Raw genomic sequence first — 20,165 nt, 5'->3', positions numbered from 1 at the left:
TAGAGAAATAGATATGGGCAAACTGTAGATATAATTTCAAGTAGTTCAAGCATGTTTTGCTTTTTCACAGTAGGAAAAATGTTCTTGCAGAGTTTAAAGTGTTATATTGGTTTTCAGTATTCCATATATCTGGAGTCTATAAGAGGAACAACATTCCTTGCATCATCTTTCATGTTTCTTACCATATTATATGTCACTACTGCTAATATTACATTGACATTAATAGAATGCCAGAAAATTATTTTAGAAGCAAAACATTATCAAGAGCTTAAAATAAGTTACCAAGAAAGTATTATAGAAATTTGAATGCTTAATTTACAAAGTATTAAGACTAGAACATCATTACAGTTTTTGATTTTTTTTCTGGTTAATACGCAGAGAAGACTGGTTTACCATACTTTTATCTATAAAGATAAAAACAAATGCCTAATGGAACAAAATCCTTTAAAACACTACAAATATTAATTGTGCAATCAGACTATTATATTGGTTGTTTTACCACAATCTAACTTTATAAAAGCATGTTTTAATTCTAAAACTGCTGAGTGATTTCATATAATTTGTATTGTTTTTAAAAGGTAACCCATTTCTGTATACAGAGAGATAGGAGGAGATTTCAGCAGTCTCTCAAATTCCACAATATAATTATTGAAGCTTCTTATGTATAATTATTCAGAACACATACATGAAAATATATATTACAGAAAGATTATTTGATCCAATACTGACACTGTTCAAACAAAAGTAATATATTAATGTAATCTCCTATTCAAATCCACAGCCAAATCCACTTATACTGTATTTCCAATTAAGTGATAGTAATTTAGTTGCAAAAAATCATAATTTCCTTATACCTAGAAAAAAGAATAAATAAATAGATGCCCAGATAATCTGCTTTTTAAAATTCTATCTTCAAAGAGATTTCTTATAAAAAAGTAATAATTCAAACAAAAAGATGTAGGTTGTATAACTCAATCTGTGTCAGATTATACACTGCTTCAAGTTAACAAATCTTCATATGCCACAGAATTATATTGACCAACATTTAATGTTCTTAACAGGCCAGAAAACGTATAAGACCAACATAACTAAGAGAAGACTGCACAACATTCTAGGGGATACCGTACCTGCTTCATTTACCCAGATTTTGCTTTTCTTGACCAGTGCAGTCGTGTGAGACACTGACCATATTGTATTAACCGACAAATCCACCTAACAATACACTGTATTTTGGGAACTATAAGATGCACCGGTATATAAGCCACACCAAGATTTCGAAGAGGTAAGGAAAAAGGTTTTTGTTATCCTCAGCCTCCAGGAGCACTGTGTGTACCCCATTTTTCATTAAAAACTGGTGAAAAATGAGCCAGCACGGGGGCGTATTTGCCTTGCCCCAGCCCCCAGAAGCACTCTGCAGGCCTACTAAACCTTTTGCACATCCCATTTTTGCAAAAAGGGGGGGGCATTTTTTGCAAAAATGAGATAAAAAGTGAGGCTTCTGGAGGCCAAAAATGGCTGTATTCTGTGTATAAAGAGGCACCAACATTTTTAAGGGGAAAAAAGGTGAGTCTTATATTTTGAAAAATATGGTAGGAAAGTATTACAACATTCTATCCTGTTCTTTTTAAAAAAATACGCACAACAGGAATGAACGTATATTTTCTTTTATGTACACTGAGAGCATGTGCACTAAAGACAAATTCCTTGTGTGTCCAATCACACTTCGCCAATAAAGAATTCTACTTCTACTACTCTAAATTGTATACTATAATTCATTTCATAAAGACAAGTAAGTATGCATTTTCATTTAGAAACTTCAGTCAACCTAATGGTACAGATTTTGTGTATTAAACACGTTAGTTCCAAGAACCTGTAACAATCTTTGAAATGTTAATGTTTTCTTGCAACATTGTATTTACTACACAATATTTATAAAATTATAGTCTCGAATATAGTTTCATAGGCTAATTTAGTCTTCTACAATATACTACCAGTATCAAGCTCATGACCCTTAACGAACCTCATCTGACTCTTTAATTATTCTTATTTTTAAACACTAAGTCATATAAAAATAAGATACAATAGAGATAAAACATCGAAAGTGAGTAGTGATTTTAGCATACTAGCAAAAAGTCAGAGTTAAACTCATACTCCACTTCATTGAGACTGAAAAGAATAATATATACCCACTGACCCATGAATGTATTTCACAATTAAACTTTAATTATATATCCAGTGCTAGTATCTCAGGCTTCTTACAAGGTAAATCTCTGCATGTATTGCTTTGAGTGCTCAAAGTAACTATCTAATCTGCAATATGCAAATACACATAAGATCAAAACTGAAATGTAAAAACTGCAAATTATGTTCTTTAATAAGGGATTGTTACCTTTGTTCACCTATGGTGACTGCCACTCTGAAGTTACCATATCAGCATAAGGAACATTCCAAGTACAGTAGAGGGAAGCTGCAAAAGAACAAAATAGATTTCCACTCTAAGCATAACAATAATCAAGATTTTGAAGAGATAATAATAAAGTAGAACAAGTTTACTGTTGAATCTTATATGTACTTATTAGGACATAAATGTGACTGTAGTGAGGCTTACTTCCTAGTACTGTATATATTTGTACAGTAAGGATTTTTATTGTTATAAAGCATTGCAGCATAGTCCACTGTGGCAAATGCAATCATATTCATGCTGTATAATGGCATATTTATTGTGGGACAAGAATGCTGAGATGCTTTATGAATCCTAAATATAGTGCTGGAACCCCAATTAAAGGTTTTCCATACAGGACTCAGATTCTTAGCTGAAACAATATTAAAAAGAACATTATGTATCAGCCAAATTTGATGAATTAGATATAATCAGCCAAATTATGCCAATTTTTAAGGTGCCACAAATGTTGCAACAAATCCAGAAAAGTATTATTCATACCTGACATCTCATAAATTTTGCCGAACCATCTTTTTTTGCTTTCAAAGAAATGTTGCCTGGCACACTAGAATTCTCCAATAAAATATTTGTTTATTTGTTTGTTTGTTTTGACTTCTATGCCCCCAAATCCTGCAGGACTCAGGACGGCTTACAACAATAAATAAACAGTATATTCTCAATAGGCGAAAACAACAGATATGTACACGTTTATTTTACATTTTTCTTCTACTTAGAAAAAAATGACAATTTTTCTAACAAAAAATACAAAGTGAAAAAAGTGATTTAAAATGTAATTAAAAGCACAATTACATTAAGAACAATTACAAAAACTCAAGGGCAATATAATGCAGCGAGCACAGGGCTGGACTGGCAATGGGGAGACACAGGTTCTAGCTCCTTAAGTAAGTGTAGAATATAAAACTAATAAAAATTAAATAAAATTTGTACTATAAAATGTATACTACTCAACACGACTGATATAGTTATGAGAAATGCACATTTGGAGGAATTAGCATCAGGTTAAAATCAGTAATACGAATACCAACAACCTCTGATATGGAGATGATACAATATTGCTTGTGGAAAGCAAGGAGGCAAATATGACAGTGATGTTGATATAAAGAAAACAAAGATAATGAGAGTTCTAGAGAACATACAGGCCAGAATGTAGATTGACAATGGGAAACACTAAAGGAATTCATCTTCCTGGGCTCTAAAATCGACCAAACTGGTGACTGTAGCCCTGAGATTAGCAGACGTGTAGCACTTGGAAGAACTGTAATGTTTGTTATCAATAACATCCAGAAGAATAAAGACATTGGTTGCACAATAAAATGCAGATTAGTTATTGCAACAATTTTTACAATTGCTACTTATGGATGTGAAATGTGGGCTCTTGAAAAAGGCAGATAGGAGAAAGGTGGACGCCTTTGAACTGAGGTGCTGAGAATGACGATTACACATCTTCCATGGGCTGCAAAATATCAAAGAAGTCCTAGTCCGAACCTCTCAAAAATATTACTTGAAGCCAAGATCGTCAAATAGAGGCTGTCTTACTTAGAAACGTAGAAGATTGACGGCAGAAAAAGACCTTGTGGTCCATTTAGTCTGCCCCTATACCATTTCCTGTATTTTATCTTAGGAAGGATATATGTTTATCCCAGGCATGTTTAAATTCAGTTACTGTGGATTTATCTACCACATCTGCTGGAAGTTTGTTCCAAGCATCTACTACTCTTTTAGTAAAATAATATTTTCTCACGTTGCTTCTGATCTTTCCCCCAACTAACTTCAGATTGTGCCCCCTTGTTCTTGGGTTCACTTTCCTATTAAAAACACTTCCCTCCTGAACCTTATTTAACCCTTTAACATTAAATATTTCAATCATGTCCCCCCTTTCCCTTCTGTCCTCCAGACTATACAGATTGAGTTCATTAAGTCTTTCCTGATAAATTTGATGCTTAAGACCTTCCACCATTTTTGTAGCCCGTTTTTGGACCTGTTCAATTTTGTCAATATCTTTTTGTAGGTGAGGTCTCCAGAACTGAACACAGTATTCCAAATGTGGTCTCACCAGCGCTCTATACAGCGGGATCACAATCTCCCTCTTCCTGCTTGTTATACCTCTAGCTATGTAGCCAAGCATCCTACTTGCTTTCCCTACCGCCTGATTACACTGTTCACCCATTTCACCTACATGCTTGGGTTATGTCACGAGAGGAGAGTCATTCTAAGAGTCAGGCATGCTGGGAGTGATCAGCAGAAAAAGAAGAATGGGCCACCCTAGTTACCCACTACCTGGATTCAAGGGGGACACTGAGATGAACATGACAGATCTGAAGAAGGCAGTATAGGACAGGGTGGCATGAACCAGAGTGCCTATTCATTGATTAGTTGAGGGTTGGACACGACTGAGTGGCTGACAATGACAAAATAAAATTAAAAAGTAGGGGGGACATGATCGAAACATTTAAATACAGTATGTCAAAAGGTTAAATAAGGTCCAGGAGGAAAGTGTTTTTAATAGGAAAGTGAACACAAGAACAAGGGGACACAATCTGAGGTTAGTTGGGGGAAAGATCAAAAGCAACGTGAGAAAATATTATTTTACTGAAAGAGTAGTAGATCCTTGGAACAAACTTCCAGCAGACATGGTTGGTAAATCCACAGTAACTGAATTTAAATATGCCTGGGATAAACATACTGTATATCCATTGTAAGATAAAATATAGGAAATAGTATAAGGGCAGACTAGATGGACCACGAGGTCTTTTTCTGCCGTCAGTCTTCTATGTTTCTAAAATAGTTTCAAACTTTAACTGGAAAACATTCTTTTCCATCTGCACTGTAAATAACACTTATAGCCCAGTAGTAGTTTTCAAAAGGAGAATAAGAAGTTATTCAAATTTAATTACACAAAATTGAAGTACTCTGGATAAAGAAAACCAGTTATTGTATATGAAGATTCAAACACTAATCTTAGAGTTTCCCTGAAGGACCAAATATGCAGCTTGGCACTTGTCCTGGATTCCACTTTAATGGGAAGCTCAGGTAGCAGCTAGCAAAACTGCTTACTAATTTAGACTAGTACACCAGTTGTAATCCTATCCAAAGGAAGATTTTGATCTAGCTATCTATGCACCAACCATGTTGAAAAGGATTATAATGATGCAATATATTTGAAATTTTCTAGAAAACAGTTTGGAACTTTTAACTGGTAGAGAATATGTTGCTTGTATACTGCTGAGAGTGTAATAGTTATACCATGCCAGCATTACATTATACCAGCTGCATTTGATTTCCAACATGTTCCTGTATTTCATGTGCTGGTATTAAGGAGCAACGTGGCTGATATGGTTAGGATTCTAGGTTAGAGGTTAGCAAGCCCGTAAAGCCCCAAGTGTTTCTATGTGGCCTCCTGTATCATTCATTCACGTTCTCTAACAGGGACATGAGCCCCCACAAGCATCCCCCAGGCAATGGTGATGTCAGCAGCTAATCTTTTTAACCAGGAAGCACCGAAACATGCCTCCAACATGAATGGGACTTGGGGGGAGGGGGAAATGTGCTGATTTTAGGTTTAAAGCTTCAAATAGATTGAAGCATAATGACTGAAGAAGCGTTTTTATTCATATCAGCCTGCCCATATTCTAGAATCACAGCACATAACAAGGACTGTCCTGCCAGTTCCAAATATATGTCTGCAGAATATACCAGTTTGGGCAACACAATACTACAGACCTTTTTCTTGCAATCATATAGAGCGGTAAAGCATAGTCACTACACGAATGGAAACAGGCAATGGGTTACCCCAAGGCTGCGCCTTAGAGCCACTATTCTTCAATAACTTCATCAATGATTTAGATGAGGGGATAGATGGAACTCATCAAAGCTGGCAGGAATAACAACAGTTCAGAAAATAGGCTTAAGATGCAGAAGGATCTTGACCCTATTTGGGTCCTATTTAAAAGCGAAATTTGGGCCCTATTTAAAAAAGCGAAATTTAGTATAAAAAAGTAATGTTCTACAGGCAAGAAATAGAATAGGTCTGTGTTGATGAATCTATGACATGTGGCATGCAGAGCTTTCTCTCCGAGCACGCGATCCACGGTCCCAGCTCAGCTCCACCGCACACGCACACACCCCTCCCGGCGGCCAGCTGGTTTGCAGGTCTCTACTGTGCATGCACGGGAGCATGGCACATGCAAGAGATGCATGTACATGCATGGGGATGGGGCGGTGTGCATACATATGGATGGGCACACGGGGGTTGTGCATACATGTGGGGGGGCGCATGCACTCGTGCAAGGGGGAGGGTTGCATGCAGGTGTCGCATGCACATGTGTTGGGACGGGGAGTCATGCACACGTGCACAAGGGGCAGGGGGCGTGGGGAGGTGATACTGGCTCAATACTAATAACAATCTTGGATCTAGTGCAGTGATGGTGAACCTTTTTTTCGGGTGCCAAGAGAATATGGGTGCACGCTATCGCGCATCCGCGAGTGCCGATACCCATAATTCATTGCCTGGGGAGGGCAAAAACAGCTTCCCTTGCCCCCCCCAGAGGCCCTTGGGATGCCGGCAACGGCCTGTTTCCCAACTTCTGGTGGGCCCAGTAGGCTCGTGTTTCGCCCTCCCTAGGCTCCAAAAGTTTCCCTGCATAAAAACACCCTCCCCCATTCCCCTGGAGGCACTCTGGAAGCCAAAAACACCCTCCCAGTGCCTCTGTGCGAGCCAAAAATCTGCTGGCCGGCACACACATGCATGTTGGAGCTGAGCTAGAGCAACGGCTTGTGTGTCAGTAGATATGGCTCCACGTGCCACCTGTGGCACCCGTGCCATAGGTTCGCCATCACTGATCTAGTGGATAACCATTTAAATATGAGCTAGCAGTATGTGCGGCAGCTGCCAAAAGAGCCAATGCAGTCCTAGGCTGCATTAACATGTAAAAAACAGTTTAAAAAGAAGTTTATACTCTAGAAAGAGAACAGAAAAGATCAGCAAAAATGATTAGGGGCTGGAGGCTAAAGCATATGAAGGACAATTTCAAGAACCAGGAGGGAAGTGTTTTTAATAGGAAAGTGAACACAAGAACAAGGGGACACAATCTGAGGTTAGTTGGGGGAAAGATCAAAAGCAACATGAGAAAATATTATTTTACTGAAAGAGTAGTAGATCCTTGGAACAAACTTCCAGCAGACGTGGTAGATAAATCCACAGTAACTGAATTTAAACATGCCTGGGATAAACATATATCCATCCTAAGATAAAATACAGAAAATAGTATAAGGGCAGACTAGATGGACCATGGGGTCTTTTTCTGCCGTCAGACTTCTATGTTTCTATGTTTCTATGTTTCTAACCAGGTATGTCTTGTTCAATGATTAGAAGTGACACGATAGAAGTCTTCCAATATCTAAGAGGCTGCCACAAAGAAGAAGAGGGTCAACCTATTCTCCAAAACACCTGAAGGCAGAACAAGAAACAAAGGATGGAAACTAACCAAAGAGAGAACCAACCTAGAAATCAAGGTGAAATTTCCTGACAGAACAGTTAATCAGTGGAAGAGCTTGCCTCCCAAAGCTGTGGGTGCTCCAACAATGGAGATTTTAAAAATAACATTGGACAAACATTTGTTTGATACAGTTTCTTGCTTGAGCAGGAATTTGCACTAGAAGACTTCCAAGGTCCCTTCTAACTTTGTTATCCTCTTAAATCAAGCTATATTTGCTTTTTTAAATTAAAGAGAAAATATTAGGGTTTTTCTTTCCTTCTATGTGTAAATGTCAGCTTTGTATTCTTGCAAATGTAGCTTATTCAAAAGAAACTATCCTCTTAAGACAGGGTTTCTATCCTGTTATTAAGCATGTAGAAAAAGCAAATATAACTGGCAGAGCAATCTTTATACCTGTACAAAAGCCTTTTCATATTTACTCTTTCCTATAATTTATTAAGGGTACAATATCCCTGCTTTCCTTTCATAGATGATCTGTTTTCAAAACCTTTAAAAATATGTATATTTAATATGGTATTCCAAAAATTAAATTGACAAAGCAATCTTAAAGACATATAATTTACATTGAACAAAGTAGAATTTACTCTAAAGATTATGCAGAATTTAAACTCTAATTGTGATATCCTATACTGTATATGTTTATCAAAAATGATTTTTCATTTAAATGGGCTTTCTCCCATAAATGCAACCTGATTGATTCTCTCCATCCCAATCCACAATATCTTCTCTTTATCATCACTGTAGGAATTATTTAACTTTCATTATCTACATTTTAAATAAGCCATAATGGTTTAATACATATTAAACTGAAGTCAATAATTATAATCATAAGTAATGAACTGGGTTCCTACTTTATAAGCTTGGGGGACATCTTTAATTACTAATTTTGTAACAAATTGATAAAAATATTTGCTACAAGAAAATAGAATACTTTGAATTTTTTAAAATTCTGTAATAGTAGCATAATAATTCAATAATTATTTATAGGAAATAGATGTTTCTTTAATCCACCCAACACGCTCCCCTAAAATTAGGGAGCATCATATTACAGTAAAGCTTTTAATTTCTTTTAAGATTACATAATGTCAACTTCCTACATTTACCCAACCTTTAAATAAAGGTTCATCTTTAGTTACAAATATATGTCAAACAACTTCTAATTAAGGTAAATTACACATTGGCTAAGTAAAAATCAAGCAAATATGTTATTTCCTTTGAGGGACCAAGGTTATCAGAGAAAATTAGCTACTAATCTATTCTGGAAAAGTATGACCATATCGCAGAGGTACAAATGTGTGATAACCGAATAGTAAGGTGTTTCCATTGTGCTGAACTTTAGGGTTGCACAAAGATCTGGAATATTATCAGAACATTTTAAAACCAAATGTATATTTTCCCAGGCCTGTGTATTAGCAGTGGAGAGCAGCCAGTCAAGCCGAGAAAAAAATTACAGCTTCTTTAAGATGATCATTTTAGAGTCTAGATGCTATATCAGAGCTATGCACATTGCAAATCACATTTTGTGTTTTGAATGAAGAATGAATGCACAACTGTACAAGAACTTGATATTCAGCACTTTGTCACATTAATCACATTAGTCTTCGGAGAGGAGCGGCATACAAATCCAAATAATAAATAAAATAATAAATAAATAAAATTAATCTTGCTTAAAAACAACATATTAGCTACTAGCCAGCAAGTAGGAAGACTACTGTATAATATATTAAAAATATTTACAAATATTTAGACATAGCACCGATGTTACGTAGTTAGGGCAACATCTGCAAAAAAACAAGCAAGCTCAAACCCTCATATATATCTGTACTGTAGAATGAGATGCAGGATAAAAGATCACAGTGGCACAACTTGAAACCTGCCAAAATCAGGAGTGAAAAATTGTGATATTGTGCCTCATTGGTATCAATAACAGAAAGTGTGTGTGAATGCGTCTGTACACATTATACACACATAGTACTGTGCAATACTGTTTACCTCCTCCCTCATACCTCGCTGTGGCCAGTAAGGGCCCACAGAGTAGGCCTTCTCCAGGTCCTATCCGCCAAACAAACAAAGTTGGTTGGCGGAACCTCGAGGAAGAACCTTCTCTGTGGTGGCTCTGACCGTGTGAAATCAACTGCCCCCAGAAATTTGCATTATCTCCTCCCTACTGGTCTTCCAGAAAGCCATCAAGACTGGCTTTTCCAGCAGTCTGGAAGTAGGATTGACTGTTAGTACGCATGAGTTTTATTGATGTTTTTATTGCTCTGTTTACTTGTATTTATAACTGTTGTTAGCCCAGAGTCCATTTCAGAGTGAGCGGCATATAAATGCAATAAATAAATGAATGAATGTCTTAAACCAGCATTAGATTTGCTGTTGTAATAATGGTATAATGAACATATATATTAATGTCTCAGTCTCCTTATTAAAATACAACCAGAAAATAGAGGAAATTTGTATGCAGTATTTTTTTTAAAGGCAAAAAAAGCTTCTAAAGACTAAAGTGGTAAATATGTAGTGACTTCCCCTTACACTAGAGCAACAGCATACACCTAGCTCCCATAAATCTAAACTGAATGTAACCCCAAGTACTCCCATTGTTAACACCTGTATGTGCCCTACTATTTCATAATAACAATAACAGCAACAACAACAACAATAATAATAATAGATCTGTATGCCGCCCCTCTCCGAAAGCCAACATGACTGCTGTGCAAAATGGTCTATTACAGGGGTAGGCAAAGTTGGCTCTTCTATGACTTGTGGACTTCAACTCCCAGAATTCCTGAGCCAATCATGCTAGCTCAGGAATTCTGGGAGCTGAAGTACACATGTCATAGAAGAGCCAACTTTGCCTACCCTTGGTCTATTAGACCAGTCTGTACAAGACATTCTTGAGGATTAATACATCATAATTACATGTCGTGTAACAGTAATTCATTAGAAGCTTGCTAATAAAATCAACTTTCAATCACATCATTCCAATCAAAATGCAAAGGCCACAGAATTTGACAGACATAAAAATCAGACTTTGTATGAGCCCGTATGTGCCCTACTATTTAATAGTAAGGCAACTCTCAAAGGGAAATCAACAAACAGGATGTGGTATTCTTACTGTTATAAAAGAATCTGAAGAATCGGGAGAGGTCAAGGACCAAAAGAAAAGAACTGGAAGGCCAAGTTGAGAAGTTCTTCAGGTTGTTTGTTTTGAAAAAACGGAGGAAGTACAGTACAGCAAAGACCTGGCTCAGCATCCGTCAGTTTTATTGGGATGCCAAGTTGACCCTTCTACTGTCTGAAGCAGGAATGGTCTTTGAGGAAGGGTAGCAATCAAGAAACCACTTTTGCTGAAGGGAAACAGGGTAAAAAGGCTATGATATGCTAGAGCTCAAAAAGACTGGACTGCAGATCAGTGGAAGAGTAGTATGGGGTCAGTTTGGCATGAAATAGTAGGGCAGATGTAGGTAAATTATGACAGAGCCAGATGTCTGCTGTTGTTGCTCAAGTGTAAGGGGAGGTCACAACACATGTGTACGGAAGCCATTTTTTTCTGCTTTTTTCCTGTTTTTGAAAACTGTATACAAATTTCCTATATTTTCGGGCTGTATCATAATAAATAATAATAATAATAATAATAATAATAATAATAATAATAATAATAATAATGTATTAGATTTGTATGCCGCCCCTCTCCGCAGACTAACACACAATTATATATTCTACATTGCTACAACAAATCTAATGGTGCCATGAGATTTTCGCATTGTGTATGTATGTGTGCGTTTGGGTGTAAAACAGAAAAAATTATCAATAAATACCAATAAGCAATATAAAGGTGTGTGTGCGTGCACGTGTTGTGTTGCTACCTTTTATATAGATGTAAGACAACCACCCAGCTTAACAGCATTCATCAGGGAGAAAAAGGGGATTAAACTAAAAAGTACAATACAAAAATATATTAGCATCAAAGAAAAATGTCAGAATATTTAAAAGAAAAAGGATCCGTAAGTTAGCAGTTGGTAACACTATTCAGATGGAATGTAAGACAGGGATCTAAATAGACTCCACTAGTTGAAAACCTTTTTCAGGCTGCACACTAAGATATACAAGGGGAAATTTTAAAATAGTTTCAAGTTTTATTGGATTTATATGCCGCCCCTCTCCGAAAACTCGGGGTGGCTAACAGCAATCATAAACAGTATACAGTACAATAATAATCCAATACTAAAAGCAAATTAAAAACCCCTTAATATATAAAACCAAACATACTTACAAACATACCATGCATACAATTGAAAAGGCCTAGGGGGAAAGAGTATCTTAATTCCCCCATGCCTGGTGGCAGAGGTGGATTTTAAATAGCTTACGAAAGGCAAGGAGGGTAGGGGCAATTCTAATCTCTGGGGGGAGTTGGTTCCAGAGGGCCGGGGCCGCCACAGAGAAGGCTCTTCCCCTGGGTCCCGCCAAGCGGCATTGTTTAGTTGACGGGACCTGGAGAAGATCCACTCTGTGGGACCTAACTGGTTGCTGGGATTCGTGCGGCAGAAGGCGGTCCCTGTAGCCACTCCCTCATTACTTATTTTTTATTAAATAAACCTCCCCACACTCCAACAAGACTATATCTTTTACACTGATAATAAACAAATTATGTTTAATATTGTATATTAATATTCCTTAATATTATAGGTTTCCATATGCTAAATAAATAAACAAAAGTATCCAATATCCCTTAAGCTGCTTATCCCCAAGTTATAAGTTAGTTTTTCTGATCAAACTATTGTAGCTTTTTCAAATGTAACTAAAAACAAATTGGGCAAAAAAGAAACATTTGTTCTATTATTGTTGTTGTTGTTGTTGTTATTGTTATTATTATTATTATTATTATTTAGATTTGTATGCCGCCCATCTTCAAAGACTCCGGGCGGCTCAGTCTCCTAAAGCTTGAGATCTATATGGCTCTTTCAAAGGAGAGTAAAACCTCCCTGACAGCAAACTATGAAGACATTATTGGGAGTACAGTACTTCAGTAATTCCTAAAATTCTTAATTAAATTTTGTCAAGAGTTTATGAAAGCAGGGATAGGTAACATTATTATAGGAGGTTGTAACTGGAAAGAGATGAGACACATTGCACATATGGATGGAGGAAAATATTTTAAATTTATGCTTTAAACTGATGTGTTGGGAGATTTACAAAAATTTATATGTACTTTTAAAAGAATTTAATATGCACTTATACATAAGTGCCATATAAAACCTATTTTATTCCACAACAATGGTTTTGTGAGGTACATTGGGCTGAAACAGCAGTACACCCAATGATGTTGCATTGTTGCTACCCATATTTTATAATTGCATAAACCTCTTAATTGTGCAACTGCTTTCATTTGAACTATGTAATCTAAAAATTAGTAGACAAAGCTCCTCTAAAGATGCTGACAAAATTCAAGGGGGAGGGGGACCTTTATTTTCAGATCCTAATTATTTACGAGACTAGAAAAAATGATGTAAGTTAAAATTTCAGCCCTGGAACCCAAGAGAAACAAGTTTTACCTCTATTATTAGAACATTTTATTTTGGGCAATTGACAAGACAAATGTATCAAACCTAACTCAAAACTAAATTTTCAGATTTTTATATCTACAAATCCTGCATTTAAGATGAATTACATTTTAAATAGGAATCTCAATTTCGCACTAATCCCCATTCTTTGTTTTCATGTTATCATGCACAAGGTGAGACATTCCTCTTTGCAAACCTACCGTATGTTTACTCCTATTGGTTATTACCCAAATAAAAAAACAAAATGAAACATAGGGTCTTTTAGTCAGAGAATTCCTGAAATTATCTTTTACAACTACTACTGGGAAAGAAAATAGAACCTTTAGTTCTTTCTTTCATTTAGCTCCCCCCCCATCTGTGCCCCCCCCCCCCCGCTCCCCTCAAAATTTGCTTTACAGCCCTGATATTCCTTGGTAATCTTTCATCCACATACTAACCAGCTCAACCAGGGATGGGCTGCTGCCCGGATTGGGGGGGGGGGGGCGCACGGTGGGATAGCAAAAATGGAGCTCAACCCCAGAGCACTCAATTTGCACTGATGTTGAAAGAAAATGCAGGGCGTCCTGCATAAGCTACGCCCACAGTGTGGTAGTAAAATTTTTGGTAGCCCTTCACTGAGCTCAACTCTGTTTAGTTTTGAGTCAGATGCATACTAAGACCATGCCCCGCCTCTGTCCCCTGCACCATATTAGAACTGCATTATTCTTTATGTTGGCACTTAACTTTTGCTAGAAAAGAACAGAATAGAATTCTTCATTGGCCAAGTGTGATTGGACACACAAGGAATTTGTCTTTGTGCATATGGTCTCAGTGTACATAAAAGAAAATATACATTTGTCAAGAATCATGAGGTACAGCAGTTGAGAAGGGCGGCATAGAAGTTAGATAGATAGATAGATAGATAGGTAGGTAGGTAGGTAGGTAGGTAGGTAGGCAGGCAGGCAGGAAGGCAGGCAGGCAGGCAGGCAGGTAGACAGACAGACAGACAACAAACAGCAGTCATACAGTCATGTGAGAGATGGGTGATAGGAATAATGAAAAAACGAATAGTAATAGTAATGCAGCCTTACTGAATAGTTTGACAGTGCTGAGGGAATTATTTGTTTAGCAGAGTAATGACATTCAGAGGGAATACTGTTCTTGTGTCTAGTTATGTCTCTTTTCCTTACTACAATGCAAAGGAAACAAATATTTCCTTAAACCAAGAAGAAATAGGAAATACACAATGTCTAGCTAAATGTTTGCTTAACATATTCCTTCCTGTGCAAATTTTACTCCAATACCAGTTTTCTTCAATGTAATGCCCTCCAGATGTCCTGATGTAAATATTAAGATTTAAAGTTTCAGTAAACCAGGGACATGGAATCTCTGTGTTTTCAGCCCCACCCATGCATATATTTTCTGTAGGTACATTATTCTTATGTTAGCAATTTTTGTTCAGGGGAAACTATTTGAAATAATTGAAATAATTATTATAACTTTCAATTTTTTTATTTCATAAGTCGTTATTTCAATGCTATGCAGCATTGAATCTGGAAACATGCCTGAGATAATGATGCCTTTATGTGCCCATCTTCGCAGAAGTTAGCCTGCTCTATTCATTGGGACTTGCTCTCATATCTATGCATTTCATGTCCATCACTAAAGCTGATGTATTGATTACCTCCATCCATACTCAGATAATTCATACATTCATGAACGTTCATCAACATTTAGATATACCTCATGTCAAGTCATGACCAAGTGATCTACTTCGACTTCAAAGAAATTTCACAAAAACGATATTGACAAGCTTAATAACTTTTTTTATAATTGTAAGCTCTTTCATTGAGATAACTTTATAATTCTCAACTTAAGAACTGCAAAGCATAACATTACTTTAAAATATATTTTCAATAAAATTAAAAATAATTCTTTAAATTAATATAAACAATCAGAGATGCAGTGTATTCATTAGACTTTACTGTAGATTGTGCATTTGTCTTCAAAACCTAGGCAAGGAGAAGAAATAAAGATCCTTCAAAGTTCAATTCTGTATCACTGAGATATCTGGCATTAATAAAACAAAAAGAACTGTATCAGGTTTAAAAGAAAATAATTCTGGTTATCTAGAAGTGTGTATTTTCACATGGTTAAAGCTGCTTTGCTTTGGCTATATAGTTGCTTTCTGAAAATCAACAAAAAAATTCTTCCAATTTGATGTAGGACAACTTTTTTTTACAAAAAAAAACTGTTCATTTTAGTTATGATTATATACACAATTATACATATGAAGGCTAAGGCATCAATTTATCAGCAGCAGGATTTTCTGGGGAAAAACTTTACCTATGTATTACGCTTCGTATTCTTACTCTTACTCCAGTCCCAATCAGTTCAAAATGTGAATGTGGTCTGTCCAAAAACCATGCCCTATCTCACTAAAGCAAAAAAACCATATGGGCAGCTTTGCTTTGGACAACATAATGGGGAAAGACTGAGCTCAATACCACTGAAGAAGAGCGATACTTATTTCCACTTGCTTTGCCCTCTTCTCCAGGAATTTCGGTAGGGAGGGCTGGGATCATCAGCCGCCTCCGAAAGAAAATGATGGTTGGCTTGAAAATATTTAATTTAATTTTAATTTAATTAATTTATTAAATTTATAGGCCGCCCAACTCCTTCTGGACTTTGGGTGGCGTGCAACAATAAGCCTGGCAGACTTTAAGCCTAGTGGACTTCAATTCCCAGAAGATACCACCACTCTGTTATTTTTTATTATTATTATTATTGTTGTTGTTGTTATTATTATTATTATTAATAATAATAATAATAATAATAATAATAATAATAATAATAATAATAATAATAATTAGATTTGTATGCCGCCCCTCTCGGAGGACCCGGAGCAGCTCACAACATACAATACAAACAATATGTATACAAATCTAATAGTTAAAAAACAGTAACTAAAATCCATTATATAAAAAAACATTATCCATTATATAAAAAACAGTCTACTCAATCACATTTATTTATTTATTATGAGCGCTGCATGTTGTATTGACAATGGGAGATAAGATATTTATTGTCCTTTCCACCTCCAGTGCCTAAATATGACTGCCTGACCTTGCGGACCATCCACCTTTTTACCTGAGAAAGTGAAACACCTTGAGGGAGCATGCAGCTTTGCTGGCTGGGGAATTCTGGGAGTTGAAGTCCACCAGGCTTAAAGTAGCCTAGGCTGGAGACCTCTGACCTAGAGGACTCAGGTTGTTGCTTACATTCCCGCCCTTCAAATTTCTAGGTTCTATCATATCTCAAGACCTAAAATGGTCACCTAACATCAATAACGTCATAAAAAAACACAACAAAAGATGTTCTTTCTGCGCCAACTCGGGAAGCTCAAACTGCCCAGGGAACTGCTGATACAGTTCTACAGAGGAATAATTGAGTCTGTCATATGCACCTCTATAACTGTCTGGTTTGGTTCTGCAACCCAACCAGACCGACACAGACTTCAGAGGAGAATCAGAACTGCAGAAAAAACAATTGCTGCCAACCTGCCTTCCATTGAGGACCTGTATACTGCACGAGTCAAAAAGAGGGCGGTGAAAATATTTACTGACCCCTCGCATCCTGGACATAAACTGTTTCAACTCTTACCCTCAAAATGTCACTCCAGGGCACTGCACACCAAGACAACTAGACACAAGAACAGTTTTTTCCCGAACGCCATTTCTCTGCTAAACAACTAATTCCCAGATCACTGTCAAACTATTTACTAAGTCTGCCCAACTATTACTACTAGTTTTTTCTCATCAATCCTATCACCCATTTCCTCCCACTAATGACTGTATGACTTGTTGCTTGTATTATTAAGATTTTTATTAATATTGATTGTTTTCCTCACTGGTTATTTGACCCCTATAAGAATCATTAAGTGTTGTACCACATGATTCTTGACAAATGTATCTTTTCTTTTATGTACACTGAAAGAATGTACAGTATACCAAAGACAAATTCCTTATGTGTCCAATCACACTTGGCCAATAAAGAAGTCTATTCTCTTATTCCTGGCAGAAAGAACCCTTTCCAAGGGGCAGGCTAGCTGGGTCGGTCCCCCTCCCCGGTGCTCTTTTTAGGCAACATTGCAGGCCCGAGTCCCGCCCCGCTTTACCCACCAAGCCGAGAGGCGGCGAAAAGTCAGCCGAAGTAAAAAGCAAACTCTTCTATATTTCCCTCCCGCGTCCCGCCTTCCTCCGGCCCAAAACGCTCCGAGGCATCCTCGCCGGCTCTTCTATTTATTTACCGCGCCGCTTGGAAGAACCCAGAAAGCGGCTCCGCCTCTCCGCTCGATTTCCCCTCCGCTTCGGCGCTCGTCCCGGAGACTTGGCCCCACGCTCATGTGCCCGATTTCACCGGGCAGCGAAGGATCAGGCCGGCGACCTCTCAAGGCTGGAGCCGAGAGGAGGGGGCGACGCCGTAGCGTGCCAAGTCGAGAGACCGGACCGAAACCCGAGACTGCTCGGCTCAGCAGGGGCTGGAGGCGGCCGGCGCCCACCGTCTCGTATACGAGGTTGCGGGGCCTTCGAAGCGCCCTCAAACGCCGCTCGACGATACCCGGCCGCCCACCGCGGGGGAGAAAAAAAACCCTGCCTTCTTTGCGGCTGTCTTGACAGGGTAAAACCCGCAGCTCACCTCCCGGCGGCAAGGCGCCCACACTCCCGGGTCACACGCTTCGCGGAACTTTTTTTTTGGTCCTTCACGCCCTCCCCCGTCCCGCGGGGGCCCACAACAGCAGCAGTAGCAAGCAGCAGCAACTCCCTCCCTCCCTACGTCACGCAGGATGAGCCTGACGCTACCCGCGCGCACTCGGGTCCCATTGGCTGGCTTGGCTGACCGTGGGCGGTATTAGCATATCGCCACGACGACAGCCCAAGCCTGTTCCCGCCCTCTTATGAGGAAGGGTTGTTTCTCGCAATCCAGTCGGCTCTGAAACACCTCCCGCCCCTCACTGCCGCCCCCGCCGCCTGGGGTTTCTCCGGGAACTTGGAGGGTTCTCCTTTCCTCGCAGAGCCTGTGCGTGTGTGTCACAGGACTGCCTGAGGGCGGAGAGATTGCTCAACCGGGGTTAAGAGGCGCTCGGCTTCTTTCCCCGAAACATAATCGGTTCCGTAGAATGGCCAATCCAGACGGCAATACCCAAGGAGAGGACAGCTCTTTTAAAAGTAGTGCCATTTGTCCGAACTCCCAGAATTCCCCAGCCAGCGAATGATGGCTGGGGAATTCTGGGAGTTGAAGTCCAAATAGCTTCAAGTTGCCAAGGTTGGGACACACTGGGCTAGATGACCTACAAGGTCCCTTCCAACTCAAATAAATAAATAAATACATAAATACATAAATACATACATACATACATACATACATACATACATACATACATGGAAGCCTAGGAATTGAAGTCGGCATTCCCAGACCTGCAGCTCTGTACCAGTCACAGAGTGTCATTTTTTTCAAATTCGTGTTTTCATATTTTTTTTAATGATGGTAATTTATAAACCAGCAGCTTGAAACTAGAGTCTCTTTCTAAACATTGGTCTACCAGTCTCTGCAGTTTTCTTGACAAGATTTTCAGAAGTGAGTTGTCCCTATGGCTTAGTCTGAGAGTGATTGGCCCAAGGTCACCCAGTTTAATAAAAGGTCTGGATGTACGTAATTTACAGCTTAATAAAAGGTCTGGATGTACGTAATTTAAATTATTATAGTCTCCAGACTGTAGCTTGTTAAATGGGATGGTGGTTGACAACAGTTTACAGTCCTTGAATGGAGAAAGAGTCCTTAGCCTGATTTGGCGTTAATAAAAAAGCTTCCTTGGGATGTTGTTCTATTATACTTCAATTATGGGGAAAAAGGATTAGCAGTTGTGCTCGACTACAAAACCAGTTTATGTCTTATGTCTCCCATATTGTGCCCAATCAAATAGAAAATAAATTCTGAATTATTCCTTTAAAGACCTTGGAAATAAATTGACTTAAACCAATTTAACCACATGCAACAAGCAACTAAAATCCTGTAATTAACCTTCACAAGTTAAGTCATCATATTTTTCACACACCCATCTGCTGAAATTCTGAAGTAGCAATAGCTAGTGAGAATGATTATTTATTTATTATTTATTTGGGGGGGGGGATTCCCCTGGTTCTCAGTTGTTGTTGTTTTTCCCTGGCTTCAGACAGAAAAGTTTCTAAACAATTAGTTGATCTTTAATTTACTTTATGGGAATATTTTGCTCTTTGTTGTGCTGTTAACTACTTTACTGGCCATGTTAAAAAGTATACTACTGTAATATGCAAGGAGGCAGCTCTGACCTCTTCGGGTTCCTAAGAGGTCAGTAAGGGGCGTTCGTAAGTGCACTAGCGTGCCTACCGTCCTGTCCAGTTGTCTCTCCTATATCTCATATCTTTTCTTCCTTTCATATATCTTCTCTATTCTTCATTGATGTATTTTATTCTTATATCTTTTCTTCTGTCCTTTCCTTGATATATATTACTACAATTATTCTCTTCAATGTGTACTGTATATTGGACAAAATAAATAAATAAATACATTAAATAAATAAATTTTTAGTATTAAGTAGCTAACCACAAACTGAGATTTGAAAGAAAATAC

At 38.0% G+C, this 20,165-nt stretch overlaps 1 protein-coding gene across 8 annotated transcripts in view; it reads right to left on the bottom strand.

The window, feature by feature from the left end:
* PPARD (peroxisome proliferator activated receptor delta) overlaps positions 1-18,350 on the bottom strand; it is a 70,010-nt gene extending 51,660 nt beyond the window's left edge. For 3 of the 8 annotated variants that reach the window (XM_070745323.1, XM_070745317.1, XM_070745319.1), the window contains exons 1-2: positions 18,195-18,329; positions 2,390-2,467 (exon numbers count right to left, since the gene is read on the bottom strand). The gene's annotated coding sequence lies outside the window, so the exon portion shown is untranslated. Of the gene's footprint in view, positions 1-2,389; positions 2,468-17,805; positions 18,169-18,194 lie in introns of those variants that run through there. The other 5 variants (XM_070745322.1, XM_070745318.1, XM_070745321.1 and 2 more) reach the window with 4 other exon arrangements.
* Between the last annotated feature and the right edge of the window lie 1,815 nt (positions 18,351-20,165).

Source organism: Erythrolamprus reginae, chromosome 3, assembly GCF_031021105.1.
Source record: "Erythrolamprus reginae isolate rEryReg1 chromosome 3, rEryReg1.hap1, whole genome shotgun sequence".
Lineage (NCBI taxonomy): Eukaryota > Metazoa > Chordata > Lepidosauria > Squamata > Dipsadidae > Erythrolamprus > Erythrolamprus reginae.
The sequence above is the reverse complement of the archived record's forward strand: the minus strand, read 5'-3'. Positions and strand labels throughout refer to the sequence as shown.